Raw genomic sequence first — 17,252 nt, 5'->3', positions numbered from 1 at the left:
CAGAGCTGGGCTTTCCTGAGAGCATCCATTGCCTTCCTTCATAGCCTTGCCAGTGAATTCATGTGTAGTCCTTGGAGGAGCAGTTCTCAATCTTGGAGGATCACATATCAGATGCCCTGCGTATCAGATATGTACACTGCCATTCATAATAGTAGCAAAATTACAGTTATGAAGCAGCAATGAAATTATTTTGTGGTTGGGGGTCACCACAACACGAGGAACTGCATTAAAGGGTCACAGCACTAGCATAATTCAGAACAGCTGGTATAATCTCACCTGGGATTCCTCATTCAATACATAAAACTCTGTCTACAGCAAATACCTGTTCAATCTTGCCATCATCTCCTTGCCCAGATGTCCCCTCCAGTGAGTCTCTCTCTAGCCTGTTTCCTAGCTGTGTCTCTTCACTAGTCAAGAGTTTGTAAAGCAGAAAGCTAGATTCACACCACATGACAGCATCGACAATGTCTCAAAGCCCATCCAATCTCCTTGTTCCCTTAGTCAAGAATTATACCCCGGGTGTAGATAATGGGGTGGGCGGACATGAGGTAGTCCAATGCACAGCAAAGTCAGGGGAAGTGAGCTTCCACTCCCCTCTGCTTCCAGATGCTAGTATCACCTCCCTGTCCCATGTGGCCACGAGCAAACATCTGGAAGCCACAGGAGGACCACGAGGTACTCAAACACAAACTCAAATGGACCTGGATATAGTTGGGGTTTGAAAATATGTTTAGGAGCAAAAGAAGCGTTGGAGAAATTTTAGCCTGTAGCTTTTCTTTTTTCTTTTTCTTTTGAAATGGTTACAGATCGCAGCAAGATGGACAGTTAGGAGAGTCCTGTTACTCGTGACCAATCTCTCCTCTTTCCCTATGATGACATCTCCCCGTACATTAGCAAAACCAGAAAACTGGCACTGGTGTAATACTGGGACTAAACTACAGTCTTTATTCCATTTCCACTGCGTGTGTGTGTGTGTGTGTGTGTGCTCACGCATGTGTGTACATGAGGAGTGTGCTGAGGTTAGAAATGGATGTAAGTTGTCTGTCTCCTTTGCTCTCGATTTATTTTTTTCAGGTAAGGCTCTTATTGAACTTGAAGCTCACTGATTCAGCTCGCCTGGCTGGCCAGCCAGACTCAAGGCTCCTCCTGTCACTGCCTGTGTATGCTGCTGTGCCTGGCTTTTTATGTGGATTCTAAGGACCCAAAGTCAGGTCCTCATATTTATGGGGCAGGCGCTTTCTCGGCTCAGCCATCTCCCCAGCCTGTTTTCACCATGTGCAATGCAAGTTCACTTGTTTACACTTACGTGTGTGGTCCTGTGTCTAGTCACCTTTCGTGTACATTCTCACAATGACAACTCTTCTACCAGGTGTGAATGGGCTTTCCTGTGGGGTGACCCTTTTAAAGTCACAATCACATAAGGAACCTCTTCGTCTTGAGAGCCTTGAACTTGTTTTGCATCTATGCAAGGTTATCTTGTTCGGTTCCGTTCTTGAGACGGGGTCTTAATGTATGTCCTAGTATCACCTCTGTTGCTATGAGAGATAAACATCCTGACCAAAAGCAGCTTAGAAAAGGATTTGTTGGATTTATGCTTCTAGGTTACAGTTCAGAAACTCGAGGCAGGAACCTGGAGCCAGGTCTCTCTGTTATTCCACACAGCGTCATCCTGAACCAGGGAATTCACTGCACGACCGCGGAAGATCAGCAGGAGCCATGGAGGATGGCGCTTGGTGGTTTGCACAGGCTCACGTTTAGCTTGTGGTCTTCTATAAGTGAGGACCACCTGTCCAGGGAATGGTGCTGCCCTCAAGGGGCCAGGCCCTCCAGCTTCAATGAGTAATTAAGACAATCCCCTACAGATATGTCTGCCCATAGCCAATCTCATCTTGGCAATCCTTCAGTTGAGATTCTCTTCTTAGATGACTCTAGGCTGGGTAAACCTGACTGTTAAGGCTGGCTAGGTCCTATGCATACTAGGCTGACCTTCTGCGCAGGATTGTCCCACTGTTTCGGCCTCCCAAGGCCTGCTAGAATTGTCTTCTAAAGAAGTTTATATCAATGGGCCCATCCAGCATGCAACCTTTTGAAACTAACCTTTCTTTGTTCATTTTTTGTTTTTTCGAGACAGGGTTTCTCTGTAGCTTTGGGGCCTGTCCTGGAACTAGCTCTTGTAGACTAGTCTGGCCTCAAACTCACAGAGATCCGCCTGCCTCTGCTTCCCGAGTGCTGGGATTAAAGGCATGTGCCACCACCGCCCAGCTGAGGAAACTGACCTTTTTTATAGTCCCTACAATGCTACTGAGATTCACCTCAGTTATGACGTACATTTATGGCTCAAACATTTTTATGACCGGGTAGTATTTCATTGTATGGATATACCAGTGACCCACTGCAGGATATTTGGGTTGTCTATTTTTTTCCTCTATTAGCTGTAATTCAGGAGTGGTTGATTTGCTCCAGGGTCCAGAACCTTGAGTTATCAGGATGCAAGTAGGGACTGCATCTGTTATCGACTCATGTGCAGATGGGGAAAGGAATGCCTTCTTTAACTTAGCTCAGCAGCTACCCTCTGCTCCTACCGAGCCTCCAAAATTCAGGTGGAAGGTCAATATTTCTGAGAAATCTTACCATACCTGTAATCAACCACGTGTACCTTCCTATAATCCCACAAAAATCCTTAACTCTGATCCCCCACCTCTGGCCTGGTATATGGTATGGTCAGTAAGCCTCTGCTGAATCAGTAGATGGGACCTGCCGTCATAGCCACTTTCTAATACAATCATGCATCTCCACGTGCCATGACAACACACTGCTCAGAACATCCTCCAGGGGACGGGCCATCAGCATAAGGAACATAGTCTCAAACTGTGCTGCAGTAAGGAAGAACACCCACAGCCCCCAGGTTGGTAGTCCCAACATTTTGTGTCACACACAATAACACAAACAGCTTGATATATAAGTGATATACAAATTGAATGACTCAGTGAGAGGCATTAAAATTCTTTTATATTTCCTGATCCATACTGCCAACTTGCTTTCCAGAAAGACGGACGGATGTTTCCTACTGATGCTATAAGATATTACCATGAAATTCAGTAACTTAGAACAGCAGGTGTTTATCTTATAGACTTGGAGTTGGAAGTCCTAAAACCAAGATGTTAGCCAGACTGGGGAAGAATGTTTTCCTTTTCAAGATTTTAGAGACTCTTAGCATACTTCTGTGCACAGTCCCCCAACCCCACCCCTGCACTGTCTTTCCATCTCTGTCTTTCCATAACATTGCCTTCTCTTCCTGGAACCATCAGTCCTGTTTCCCCCTTGTAAGGAAACCCACATATCCTATCCAGAATGCTCATCTCCCTAAAATCCTTAACTTAGCCCCTCTTGCTCAGCTTCCTTTGCTGTGTAGGAAACCTCCCCCCAAATTCTGAGTCTAAGGTGTGGAGATCTTTAGGAAGCCATTATCCTTTACCAACCAGAAGAGGGTTAAAGCGTGAAGACTCTTTGAACAAGAACAAAGCACAGTTGGGAGAGTCAAAAGGCAGACCCAAAAATAGCCATCTAAAAACATCATCTACACAAAGACTGGAGGACAAGGTGGCTCTTCAATTTCAGACATAAGTTGTGTGATATAAATATCATCTTTGAAAACCAGGATTGGTTCTGTGACAGGCTCCTCACTAATGGTGACCCCTGGGTTCAAGCCCAGGAAGACGAAACAATGAGCAAAGGCATTGGTTGCTCTGGACAACACCGCAGCAGGCCTTTGCAGCTGGGAAGGCAAACTCTCCTGCCTTCTTCCTAGAGCAGCTGCTGCGAGACAGCCCAGAAGGGTGCTGAGCTGCACAGCCCTGTACGAAAGACTTGCTGGTGGCTACCTCTCGACCTTCTACCTGGTTCTTTTTGTAAGGTTTTAGTCGTCAGCAATTTCATAACATGACCGATTTCCAGGCACTTTCAATACTATAATTTCCCACATTTGATAGTCCTTGCCACAGTTACAGAGATGTGTAGCTACCAATCTTAAACTACTACCCAACCCATCAGGGCTTGCAAACTATTACAAGGGGCTCACCTGCCATGCCTCTTTCTACCCCTTCAGAGAGTGGGAGGATGTCTCTCACTTTCTTAGTGGGAATTCCCCTTCTTGCACACCCTTCATACCTGAAGTGGAGGCTCCCATTGTGGTAGACCATCTCTTCAGCTTCCTCATCCCACTCTGCCCCCAGGATGGAACATATTAACTAAATGAAACCAACATCCTCCTCTCCCCTCCAGGCTGTGGGGATCATTCAGAAGTGGGCACCTGATCCTAGCCAAAACTAATGCTTTTGAAACTTGAGCTTAAGGAAAAGAATTGTCTTATATGTGTGGCAAGGCTGTGGCCACAGCAGACATTATTTTGAAAGAATAAATCCAGTGTTTTCAAGAGCCCCAGGATGAAAGACAGGCAGAAGGGCAGACACAGGTATGTGTGGCCATGTTTGCGGCCCTTGTTCTTATCTTCTTTGAATTCAGCCTTTTCTTGGGTCTTCTCTACACCTTGAGTACAGGGACCAGAAAACCCCTTTTTGGGTTTCTGTTGTCTGTAAAGCTGTAACTAAAAGGTAATCTGACAATGAGTGGCCATGTAGTGCCTCTATTCTTTCTTCGTCCATAGTAGGACTTTTCTTGCTAAGTTATTTTCCATTGCTTTTAGCCATTTTTGGTCAACATTTCAAAATACCCAAGGAAGCAATTCATAGAAGGAGGACTTATTTTGGCTCAAGGCCTCAGAGGAATGAGTCTATGGTCATCTCACTCCATTACTTTTACAACCATGGCAAGGAAGGAAGAAACTTCTGGAAGGAAGGGCATAGTGAAGAAAAGTGTCTCACTCCATACCATCCAGGAAGCAGAAGGGAAGAAGCAGAAAGAGTCGGGGTCACAATACTGCCTCAAAAGCAAATGTCTAGCGATCCATTGCCTCCAATAAGCCCCCACTTTATATAGTCTTACCAATTTCTATTCAAATTTTGAATCCATCACTGGCTTAAACCTTTGGTTAGGTCAGAGTCATCATGATGTAATGTTTTTGAAAATGTGCTCAGAGACATCCCCAGAGGTATGCTTTACTAATCTCCTAGGTGATTCTGAGTTCAATCAAGCTGAGCATCAACATTAACAATCACAACCACCCACAGCCAGGTCTAAGAGGCCAGTAAGAATGATTACATTTGCGTTCCCTGGATAAACACCTTCCAGCAGCTGAGCAGTGAATCACACAGCTGAGAAGTTCACCCAGCCTCCAACACTAATAGCCCTCTACTGGTTATTTTTCTGTTGACCAAGACAACTTAGAGAAGAATTTATTTGGGCTTACAGTTCCATAGGGATAGAGTCCGTGATGGAAAGTGAAGGCATGGTATTAAGAGCAGGAAACTGGGGACTCACATCTTGAACTCCAAGCACAAAGTAGAGACCGCAAGCTAGAAGTAGCTTGTGTCTTTAAATTCTCAAAGCCCGTCTCTAGTGACATCTTTCTTCACTAAGACCACACCTCCTAAACCTCCCAAACAGCATCACCAACTAGGAAACAAATGTTCCAATGCCCAAGACTATAAGAGGCATCTTATTCAACCTAGCACAGGCCCTACCAAAGAAACCCTTGTACTGTCGATTTCTAGTGCTCCCTCATAGTAAACGCTAAATAAATCCTTTAAATAACGTAGCAAAAATGTTTAATTGGCTAAATAAATATTTTTAATTATAGCTTCTTTAATTCTGAAGCCAGGCGAGCAGACAGTCTTGTAAACGTGTGTTTCTCCACTTCTCTACATCTTGGGGGTGAGTACACCCTCAGCCGGCCTGGGGAGAAGACCCCACTCTTCTGCATTCCATCCTGAGAGTGACTATATCCTCAGCTGGCCTGGGAAGAAGACCCCACACTTCTGCATTCATCGCCTTTTATTATTCTTGCAGAAAATGGTACTGTTCTTGTTACAAAAGCCATCCCATGTGGGTTTAGTAAATTGTTCATCCAAATAGAGAAAGCTGCTGTTATGGCTGGTGTGTGTGTGTGTGTGTGTGTGTGTGTGTGTGTGTGTGTGTGCACATGTATGTGGAAGTGAGAGGATAACTTTAGGTATTGTTCCCTAGGCCCCATCTGTCTGTTTTTTTGTTTTGTTTTGTATTGTTTTGTTTTTAAGCAGGATTTCTCACTAGCTTGAAGCTTGTGAACTCCAAGGATTCACCCATCTCCATCTCCCCAGTGCTTAGATTGCAAGTACATACCACCAAGCCCAGCTTAGAATTAAACTCAGGTCCTCATGTTCGCAAGGCAATCGCTTTGCTCATGGATCTATCTCCCCCAGTCTCTGGTTGACTCATGGCAAAACAGGTTCATAAGTGTGGGACCTCTCACTATCCCACGACTCCCCCAAATGAAGTACTTGCTTGACTTGTTGGGCATTTAGAAGAGAAGAGAGAGACTAGAAGGCTTCTCTTGGTTTTTGGGGGGTTCTTTATAATGTTTTATCTTTTTTGTTTGTTTGTTTGTTTTGTTTTGTTTTTCAAGACAAGGTTTCTCTATGTAACAGCCCTAGCTGTCCTGGAACTAACTCTGTAGACCAGGCTGGCCTCGAACTCACAGAGATCCGCCTGCCTCTGCCTCCCTAGTGCTGGGATTAAAGGCAAGGGGAACCACCTCCTGGCTTATTATTATTATTATTATTATTATTATTATTATTATTATTATTATTTTATGTGTATGAGTGTTATGCCTGTATGCTTATAATGTGCACCATTGTCTGGTATCTATGGAGTCCAGAAAAAGACACTAAATCCCCTGGAACTGAAGTTTCAGATGATTCTGAGTTGCTGTGTGTGTGGGGGGGGGGGTGGCGCTAGGAATCAAACCTGAGTCTTCTGGAAGAGCAGTCAGTGCTTTTAACTGCTGAGCCATCTTCTCCAGCCCTTGGTATTTGCTTTTGTTTCTCATAGGAATCCACTGTGACCCTCACTTGGCCTTCCATGCCTCATACAGAGGAGTGGGTGGGTGTATAAAGCACTTTGGCTTCTCACCAAGATCTGTGCACAATGGGGTAGGGAAAGAGGCCACCCTAGTTCTTCAGGGAACATATAGAAAACTGGAGAAGCCAAGAAGAGCAGAGATCCTGTGGCAGAAGGGAGCTAGGCTGGCTGACCAAAAGAAGAGGCAGGCAGCCCTGCCCAGGGGCCCCTGAGTCACCCAGGATAGGCACCACAGAGTCAGCTCCCTGCCCAGAGGAAGTGGAACCCGAATTTCAGACTGAGTCATGTTTATTGAAGAGACACAGGGAACAAAAGCTGTAGACAGGAGCCTGTGCGGGGGATGGCGTTCAAATTGCTTTTACCCACCCCATTAGCACTGTTTCCCTGCCTGCTACGTGGGATGTGGCTTACAGAAACCAAACACACGCGCTACTTTCACATCAGTCCTGGGCGGGTGGTTTTTAACCCCATTGCAGCAGGTGTGTTTTGAGAGATCGGCTTACTACTGATATTTTATGATTAACATTTTCCCCATAGGCTCTGCCTATGTTTTATTCAGAAGATAATGTGTCTGAAATAATCCTGTGGCTCCTGAAGTGTTGACAATTTAATGTCTGAAGTGGCAAAGACTATGCTGGGATTGTAAAGGATCTTTTTGGAGATTCATTTCCAGCCTTGCTTGGAGTCTCGCTGGGATAAGAAGAGGTGTGGAAGTCAACAGATTTGGGGGATCTAGGCAGATTCTGTCTCCATGAGATAGTAGAGCCTTGAGCAAATGCTTTCCTGTTGTATTGCTGGGGTGTTTTTATTTTCAGTGTTAAAAAAAGTTTAAAAAATAGTAATCGCAATTAACCTCCACCTACATCTTGGGGACTATTTCCTAAGCTGTGAATGGTTGGTAGATTGGGCAGTTACTAGGGTCTCTCCTGACTTAACTTTGCCTTTGGATATGACTTACTATTTTAGCTATCTGGGCAGAGGGTTGCTAAATCTGCCTCCCTACAGATCCTCATCAAATCCCTTTGTGTGTTAAGAGCTAGCTCTAATGTGGTCAATGGGGGACCTCTGCGCTGTATCTAACCTCTAGGGACTAAGAAGTTTTGGCTTTCTGTTTGTTTATCAAAGAGCAGGAATTTTAGCAAGAAGCCCTGCTTACTTCCCCGATGGGATCAAGGACCAAGAGGTGACGGTAAAGATGCAGGTCTCTGTCTTAGGGTTTCGAAAAGTGCCATTCAGTGAAAGCCAGAGCCTTGCACGCTTGCTGCATTTCCCCCCTTACCTGCTGGGATCTTCCTTGGTAAAAATCTTCCAGTTGCCTAAGGGAAGTGTTGGGGGAAGGTGCTCAGGCCTCTGGAATGTCTATGCATCATTGGCCAGATTCCCAAGCTTCAAGATTCAATACCACCCAAAATCTATCCGGCCTACTCTAAACACCTATGTAGTGTGCTTTAGCACCTCTTGCTCCCGGATGCCTCCATTTGTAAAATTGCCTTTCACTCAGCTACTACTCAACACAAAATTGCTGTGGAAGGACGGGTGACACAAACCCTAAATGCTTACCTCAGGGGCTGCTCCCTCAGCACCTCTACGAGACCTTGGTCATGCTCTGACTCATTTGTTTTTTTTGTTCCCAAGCCAGAATGAAGAGAGGCCTATGAAACGTCCTTAGACTGAAGTCTGAACAAGGTGTCACCTGGCCACCTGAAACACGGGGCCCCAGGGAATAAAGGATGTAAGTGCTGCTGTAATTTATTCTTACAGCTTTGAGATAAAGCCTCTTGGAAGGATTTGATGATCCAGACGAGGTCTATCGAGACTGGGTGACTGTTGTGTCTCTGTTGCAGCCTTAGATATCTCAGAATCTCTTTCCATCTCACAGCAAACACAGGACCAGATTTGTCCCAGAAAATCCTTTTCTTAAAAATCTGCAGAGGCTTGGCATGTAAAAGAAGAAAGGCTTGACATGTAAAAAGGACATTGGTGCATTTATCTTCTCTGAGCATTGCAGCAGCTCCTCTGCGAACAGGACAAGTCCTGCACTCGAGGGTCCATTTCCAAAGTGAAGGAAAGGAACGCAGGGCTGTCGAGAGCTGAACCTGCTCTCCCAGGTACCACGCGGTACAGCCTAAGTAAGCTCTGTGGCTACTGCAAGACCCCGAGCCCTGAGACTCCAACCAGATGCTGGAACAAAGAGATAGTCTCCTGGTGTCCTGATTAAAAACTGGGCTGTTATGATTTCACTGGGGCTCCTGAGTGTCATGTATTAGGAAACAATACAGCCAGCCAGAGTCTGAGCCTGAACAGATAGCTTTCACATCTGTGCCCATCTTGTGTGATATCTGGTCCCGAAGTTGAAGGTTGGGAGACACATAAATGGAAGGAGAGAGAGAGAGAGAGAGAGAGAGAGAGAGAGAGAGAAAATGAACATCTCAGATCATGGGGAACTGAGACTGTTTAGCAGCACAGGAGTGTCTGAAAGAAACCCTAAACACAGGGAGAGCAATGGCTGACAGGTAGGTGGTAGGGTGTGGAGAATCACCTCCAAATCAAAGAGGATGTGGGGAGCACAGTGGTTGGGAGCAGGTGATGCAGGCTTGGTGCAGGGAGGGCTGCGTGGGAGCAGAGAGGATTCTGCAAGCTGCCCTGCCTGCATCACAGGCATCCTGAGAACAAGTGCAAGCAGAGAGATCCGGCCCTTCAAGAACCACCTACCCAGCCGCCCCCGCAAAGATATTACCCAATGCCAAGTAAAAAGCCAAACAGCAGCCAATTTAGGCCCCTGGATGATGAACGCTATCTCAAGAGCGGAATGCTAGCCATCTCTGAAAGTTACCTTCCTGTAGCCGCGCAGAGAGAGAGAAATCAGGAGCTGTTTGTATTGTCTGCAGTGCTCCATGTACAATGCTGGGAGGTGTGATCACACTTCCTTTACTGGTTGCTAAGCATATTGTTACTAGGCGACGGCACTGAGATGATGCACAAGTTCTAGGAGCTGTGCATGCTGGAGAGCTGCATGCCGAGGAAGACGTGGAAGGTGAAGTGGGAAGCGGGCTCTGTTGGTTTTGCTTTGATTGGGTGGCCTTGGCAAAAGATCCTGTGTATGGTGCCTACTAGAGCTTGGGAGGCAGAAGCAGGTCTCTGAGTTCAAGGCCAGCCTGGTCTACAGAGTGAGTTCCAGGCAAGTAAAGGCCCTGTCTTCGGGGAGGAAGGTGATGTCATACATACAGTGTTTTGTTTCCTGTTGGCCGTGACTTTCAAGGCAGTGACAGAATCATTTCTCCAACACAGAGAGTAAGAGAGGCCATGCGTTTGAAGACTCCTTTTATGAAAGGAGGAAAGGAAGTGACTCTTTGTGTTACACTTAGATTAGAAAACCTTTGGGAGGGGAGGTCCCCTGTCACTAAGAGCCACTGTATGCTTCATGGCAGTTCTATGGGGACGAACCCTCCAGCAACAAGAGATATCCAATAATGGACAGTGTCATTGGGAAGAGACAATCCCAACAGTTGCTGAGGTTGAGGAAATCATTCTCCATAAAGACAGAATTTGCACTCAAGAGTGGAGGCCAGTCCACTCCATTCTCTCCTAAAATCCTTGCTCCATGGGGACAGCCCTAACACAGGCAGTGTGGCCTCTTGAGTTGGTACAGGACACTTATCTGACCCAGGCGAGAGGAGGTCTAGGAGGTATTCCTGAGGATGGATGGTAGCAAGCTGATGAGGCTACCAACAGGTGGAGGAGGAAGAAGCCATGAAGACCATTTGGGATGAAAACCCAGCTCCCTGGTCAAGGAACAAGACTCGAAAAAGACTTTGGAGACCACGGTGTCTCTTGTAACCTGTGGCATGTCCTGCTTCCTGCATTCCTCGCGTGACCATCGGGGCCTTGGTTTCTTGGCCTTCTCGGTGGCAGGCATCATATAAGCACCTCCCTGCCTCAGCTCTCCCTGAAAACTTGCAGATCTGTTGAAGGTTTCCTTTCTTTTCCAGGCCAGGAATCACCTGTCCATAACAGAATCTAACTGTCTTCACCTGTCTCTTCGCTTGATGAGAAAGTCAATGGTGCAATCCTAGACAGACAAGTCATCCAGTGCCATCATCAGAATGCCAGGCTTGCAGACAATGAAACTCAAATATCCACCTCTTCACAAGCCACAAAACCCACTGGCACTCCACTCCCGGCTCAGTTTGCTTTTGGGGGTAGGGACTGTTTTGCTTAATGTGGGACCTAATGAGTCCTGCTCTGCTTGAGTACAACCACTCCAGCTCTTCCCTGCCCAGGCAGCTCCCCTCTGTTTGAGCCAATGCTTGCTTCGAGGTCACCAAGATTTCAACACTAGCTACTCTGTCTCAAAACTCTGATATCTTTATTTAGACATGCGTCAATCATGAAAAGGGGATGGAAACAGAAGTCCTTCCAGGAAGAAAACTATCAGGATGAAAATTGTCTCATTTGGTGACTGCAGTTAGAAGATGAGGCTCAGAGAGCCTGGGCAGGGAACCAGAAGAAGGAGGAGGGGAGGAGAGCAGAGAGGTGGTGAGTACTACATTCTCTAACCTTCCCTTTCCTTTCTCCCTCCATGTCTCCATGCAAAATGCAAAATCCTCATTGTTTCCTGTAGTCTGTGACATCTTGAGGTCCTTGGGGGACCAAGTTCTTGAAGTGATGTAGCCAAGAAGAAGCAAACATGTAGAGGTGGTAAGAAGCACAGGAAGGGGGTGGAGAGAGGGCTCAGAGGTTAGAGCACTGGCTGCTTTCCCAGAGGTCCTGAGTTTGATTCCCAGCAACCACACGGAGGATATCTGTAATGAGATCTGGTGTCCTCTTCTGGCATGCAGGCAGAACACTGTATACATAATAAATGGATAAATCTTGAAAAAGAAGGAGGAGTAGGAAAATGAAGTAGGAAAAGGAGAAGGAAGAGAAGAAGAAGAAGAAGAAGAAGAAGAAGAAGAGGAAGAGGAAGAGGAAGAGGAAGAGGAAGAGGAAGAGGAAGAGGAAGAGGAAGAAGAAGAGGAAGAGGGTAAAGTAAGTCTCAAATTGCCAGAGACCATGCTGAGGCCCTGAGTTGCAGAGCTGGGATTTGGGCTGAGTGCAGCCAGATTGCCCAGGGATGGGGCTCAGCTGTCCCTTCAGCTCCACACACTTGTGTCTTCTATAAATGTTTCCCTGATACACAGAAGAACTAAACAGACCAATTATCTATGACATACGATGTTCCATGCAGAGTGCACTAAATACACACAGATCTACCTTCTTTGAATTTTTGCTGTGGCCTAGCAAGGGGAACACTGGCTGTCAGTGTTGGGCATGGTACAGTGTATGGGAAGACTGAGCTGGAGGATTTGCAAAGTGTTTGTGGCGGGGAAGCAGAGAGAGCATATGTAGAAACAGAGGCCTCAGTGTTCATCCTCGTGACCTGTGTCTCCAACAATGGAGAACTGCCTGTGTGCAGACCAAGGCTCCCCCTAGGGTGGGGGCACTGGAGAACATCAGCTTCAACCCTGCAGCTCTCCCCCAACTTCCTATTGGAGCTCTTTTCCCCAGTCCAGTCTGAGTCTTGCTCTTTGCCTTGGCCCTTGCTAACAAAACCTTGGGTCCCTCGGGATCATGGAGTCCGGGGCAGGGAAGTAGATGAGCATGCTCACCACTATCTTGAAAAGGAATGGAAAAAAGACCTGGGCTTGGGCTTCTTTCTCCAAGCATTTTCTGGCAATCAGTGTGCATGGTAATTGTTAATGACTTATAGAAGACTGAAGAGTAGTTACCAGTCGTGTGAGGCAGGAACTTTAGCTGGGTTCTGGTAAGGTAGATTCTGGAGTGTCTGGAGGACACTGTCATCAGACAGATATAAACAAGCAGCGAGGGGAAGAACTTCACAGAGACAAGTCTGGAACCTTCCAGAGCTTCTGGGATTTATTCAGAAGTCATGGAGGCACCATAATCTTAGGAGGCACCAGGGGCTTTGTAAGCATGGACCAAGGCAAAGAACAAGACTCAGACAGTGTTGGGGGAGGGAGCTCCAATAGAGAGCCCCCTCAAATCGGGGGAGAGCTGCAGGGCACAAGGAGAGGCTCAGTACCATAGAGAGAAAAGATCTGGAATAGATGAACCCCCCAAATTAAAAATTAACCAAGAGGGATTGATCGTAGATAAAATTCCTGACACAGGTTTAGTTGCCAAAAGCAGCACTGTTTTTGGCCTGAAAAAAAACATTCCTGATATAGCCGTCGGGGTGGCAATTCCCTGGGTGAAATTGGTAAATCTAACTATTTTAAAGGCTGAGGAACCCACTGACTCTGGTTCCCAGTCAGCTCAGCTTCCAGTGGGCCCAGCAGCTGTCCCCTTTCCCCCATTGCCCAGGCCTTTGTAGATAGATCTCAGCACGGGCTGCTCGAGATTGTGGGGATGACTCAGATTGGTCTTAGTTTCTTTCTCGTCCCTTCCGGTACTACAGCAGACACCAGCCACAGGTTCCTTGTAACCCATCAAGTAGGACACAGGTGCCAAGGCTTCCTCTGGATTCATGAGCTCATTGAGGAAGCTGTACACGCAATGAAGGAGACCATGGAGCAGAAGGAGAGGCCTGCGCGACGAACAGCGCAGAGATGGATGCTTTGGGGAGACAGGTGGGGAGTCAGGCGTAGGGGTCCCGAGAAAGACAGTGTGGTGGATCAAGGGCAAAGCCTGGCCAAAGCAGCCTTGAAGTCAGAATACCCTGAGTCAATAGCGGGTCATCTTGATAGCACGGTGTTGTTATTTCAAGCAGGGTTCATTGGAACCATTTTGGGTAGAGGAAGCACTGAGAACGAACCAAACCAAGAAAAAGGAAGCAACTGTTGCCTGGGTGGACAGATGCTGGAATGTTCACCAAGTTTCGGGTAAGGGGTTTCTAAGATGCACCCCGAAGAAGCACAACCCCTAAAAGGACTGTTTGGGGGACTGTTCTGCAGCCCCTCACTCCAGAGTCTTTCAAAACGCTGTCCCTGTTCGACCTGCAAAACTGCCAGAAGTGTGGCATTTAGGACAAGTGTAAAAGCCATGGCTCTGGAGCCAGGAGTTCAAGCCTCAGTGAGTCTGAGAAATTCGAAGTGAGGCCTTGGGAAGCATGACTCCATGCTATGATGCTGGAGGCTCTAAGGTCACTATGTAGTCAGTGAGGGGACCATTGCAGCCGCCAGCCTCCGTGAGTCCTCACACAATCTTTCCTTGGGCTTATTCTTCCCTGGAGCAGCCATAACCTAGGCTGAGGGGCCTTCTGTGAGCTGACCTATAACAGCAGCCAGCGAGGTTCCGTGTGTCCTGTTTTAGTCCGAGTCCCGCTGCTGCCCATCATTCCCAGAGGGATCAGAGATCATCTCTGTACTTGATCTTCCCTGCAGATCTTCTAAAGTCCCCCTGTGTGTGACCAAATGCTCCCCCTCACCACTGACTAAGAACTCTGAATCCTGATATTTGCTGGATTAGGACTGGAAGACAGAGGACATGAAACAAGACCTTGGCCTTCCCACCGTTTCATTTAGCAAAGCGTGTACTTGTGAAAAATAATTTTGTCTCTAGAAAACATGGGCCAGGAAAAGCGGAGTGGAGCAGCCATATGCTCTGGAAGAGGCCTCTGGGAGAAGGAGGGGCATGAGTGTCTGTCCATACCCAGATCATTCCCTATGCCAGAGTCCTCTCATTCTGCATACCCCAGACACTCTGGGGATCCTGTTCCAATCGTAGGGCAAAACCACACATCTGTCTGCCACCCATGCATTTCACATAGGCAAGCTCTTCGTGAGTTCCCCATTCCTGGTGAATAACCCATCTTCATCCTCTGCACCTCCGCTAGAGACAGGTCAGTTCTTGCTCGCCTGGCCAAGTCCTCTGTTGCCTCTGCCCCACTCTCCCACGGCCTATACCAGTATTGAGAAAGAACGCAGGAAGCGGGTTCCTGTAGAACAGCCCTTGGGGGACCACTGCACCACACCAGCTTCCCTGGCAGCCAGCAGTGTGGGTAGCTGTGACACGGTAGATGCCCAGAGACATCAGGCACTGGGGTTTGTGTCCCTGGGGGTCTTCCACAGTGCCCTGATGTACATCAGCAGTGCCACAGCCTGGCTCATAGCCCTTGACCACACCCAGAATGCCTGTCTGCAAATCATGTAGCTGGAGCCTTTGTGAGCTTGGCGCTAGAGTTCTGGCCTGGGATCAGAATCCTTCTCTCCAAAACAAAATGCTGAGTCTGTTCCCAGCATGAAAACCCATGCGGCCGAACGTGCTGCTCCTACACTTTCAGTGACTTCTGGAGAATAATGCCAAGCCGCCATGACAGAGGACCGCTCTGCATGCACCCTGTTTGCATTGCTCATATCACAGTTGTGCTAAATCTTGATTCCTTGAGCTGTTCATTTCCCCATACCAGCCAGTCTTCCGTGTCTTCTGCGTGGGAAGTATCTCACCAATCTTCTGTTGGCTTGATCCCAACCACTCTTGAAACCCTATCCTTGAGCTACGTCACCTGTGAAGCCTTTGTAGCCTCTCCTTAGTAGCATTGGTACTCTGGCCTTAGAGACCCAGTGACATTTGTACCAATCTCTGGCAACTCGTGTGGTGTGCATTGAAGCTATCCTTGTCTGGAAGGTAGTTTCCGGTTCACCTCTATGTCCACAGTGTTATCACAGCACCTGGCCACAATAAGTACATCACCCCCAACACACAGAGTAAACACAGTCACCCACATACACACACAGTGACTACTAAGAGCCTATGGGATGGATCTGGAACCTTTACTGAGTGGTACATATATGAACCCCTAATCCCAAAGCCACTGATCACCATCAATGAAGGAAGGAGTCAGGATTGGGGCTTGGGCTCAGTTGGTAGAGTGCTTAGCATGTAAAGCCTTGGTCTGGCGCTGATCCCTAATGTTACATAAGCTGGGTGTTGTGGCTTATGGCTGTGATCCCAGCAATCAGGAGGTAGAGGCAGGAAGATGAGAAGTGCATGGTCATTCTTGGCTTCAGAGGGAGTGAGAGTCAGCCTGAGCTGCATGACACTGTGTCTTGAGAGAAGGGAAAGGATGGGAAGGGAAGAGCAGAGGATGGGAAAGAAAAGGGGGTGAATAAAAGATAGAGGAGGGGAGGGAATGGGGGGCAGGAGGGGAGAAGAGAAAAGAAGCCCCAGTCCCACCCCCACCCACAAAGCTCTCTACTAAATCTTGCTCCCAGAACCCAATCGCCACTGTATAATGTCTTGAGCGAATCTTCCAGGCGCCCACCCTTCATGTTGTTACCATGAAGGTCTATCCACAGAGTACCTGCTACCTTTCCCTCTCCAGGGTCTGAGGCTTTCAAAGTCACCTCTGCAGTTTTGGGACACGTCTGCCACTTCTTCATGTAACTGGCCACAGCTTCCTTTCTTACCCTCTTGTCTGACATGCTTCCTCTTTCCTTGGCCTACACTGGGACCAGACACCAGGGCCTCGGTCACTAACTCACGTGTGTTTTCTGTCTGTGGAAGCTGGTGATGAGTCATCAGGCTTGTGGTCTCTGGGTAGCCTGTCCCAACTGGACACCAGAGAAGGGACAGGGCCTTGAGAGTGACAGTGACCCGAAAGTCTTCACACTGATAGGGAAAGTGGTGACAAAGGGTCCTAAACACGAAAAGATAAGATGAAAGATAAGAAGCTCCTGTACCATGTCCTGTCCCTGAAAGGCCTGGGTGGTGACATAGAATCCAGAGTGTCTCAGTCACATCTACAAACCAAGCAAACAAGACTACTTCCTCTTTTCAAAGAATGTGGAAAAGATATCCCAAGCAACGGGAAATATAGTATCCCATTTCAAATTTGTAATCAAAACCTGCTTTTATATAGCTCTGTGGAGTGTAAACTGAAAGCAGCGCCACTTTTCTGAGGGGGAGGAGACGATCCTAAGTGAAGTTGGAAAGACTGCTCTGGCTGCTTGATTGACTGGGTCACTAGATTGCATTCTTTCTCTGGTTTATTCATTCATTAATCCACTGATACACCCGTCCTTCTTCCCATCCATCTAGCCATGCATCATTCATCCACCTCTCCGCCTGTCCACCTAGGCATCCATCATCCATCCATCCATCCCTCGTCTCTCCATCTACCTGTTTTTCACCCATCCACCCATCATCTCTCCATCATCCATCCATCCTGCTGTTCACTGACCCATTTTTAATATCACTTCTGCCTGACTCTGAGATTTCTCCTCCCCCAAACTAAATCA

General features: G+C 47.4%; 1 protein-coding gene across 5 annotated transcripts in view; it reads right to left on the bottom strand.

Moving 5' to 3' along the window:
* Positions 1 to 17,252, bottom strand: part of Ptk2b (protein tyrosine kinase 2 beta) — a 121,329-nt gene that overhangs the window by 91,711 nt on the left and 12,366 nt on the right. The window lies entirely within an intron of this gene.

The sequence above is a fragment of the Chionomys nivalis genome, chromosome 12 (genome assembly GCF_950005125.1).
Source record: "Chionomys nivalis chromosome 12, mChiNiv1.1, whole genome shotgun sequence".
Lineage (NCBI taxonomy): Eukaryota > Metazoa > Chordata > Mammalia > Rodentia > Cricetidae > Chionomys > Chionomys nivalis.
The sequence above is the reverse complement of the archived record's forward strand: the minus strand, read 5'-3'. Positions and strand labels throughout refer to the sequence as shown.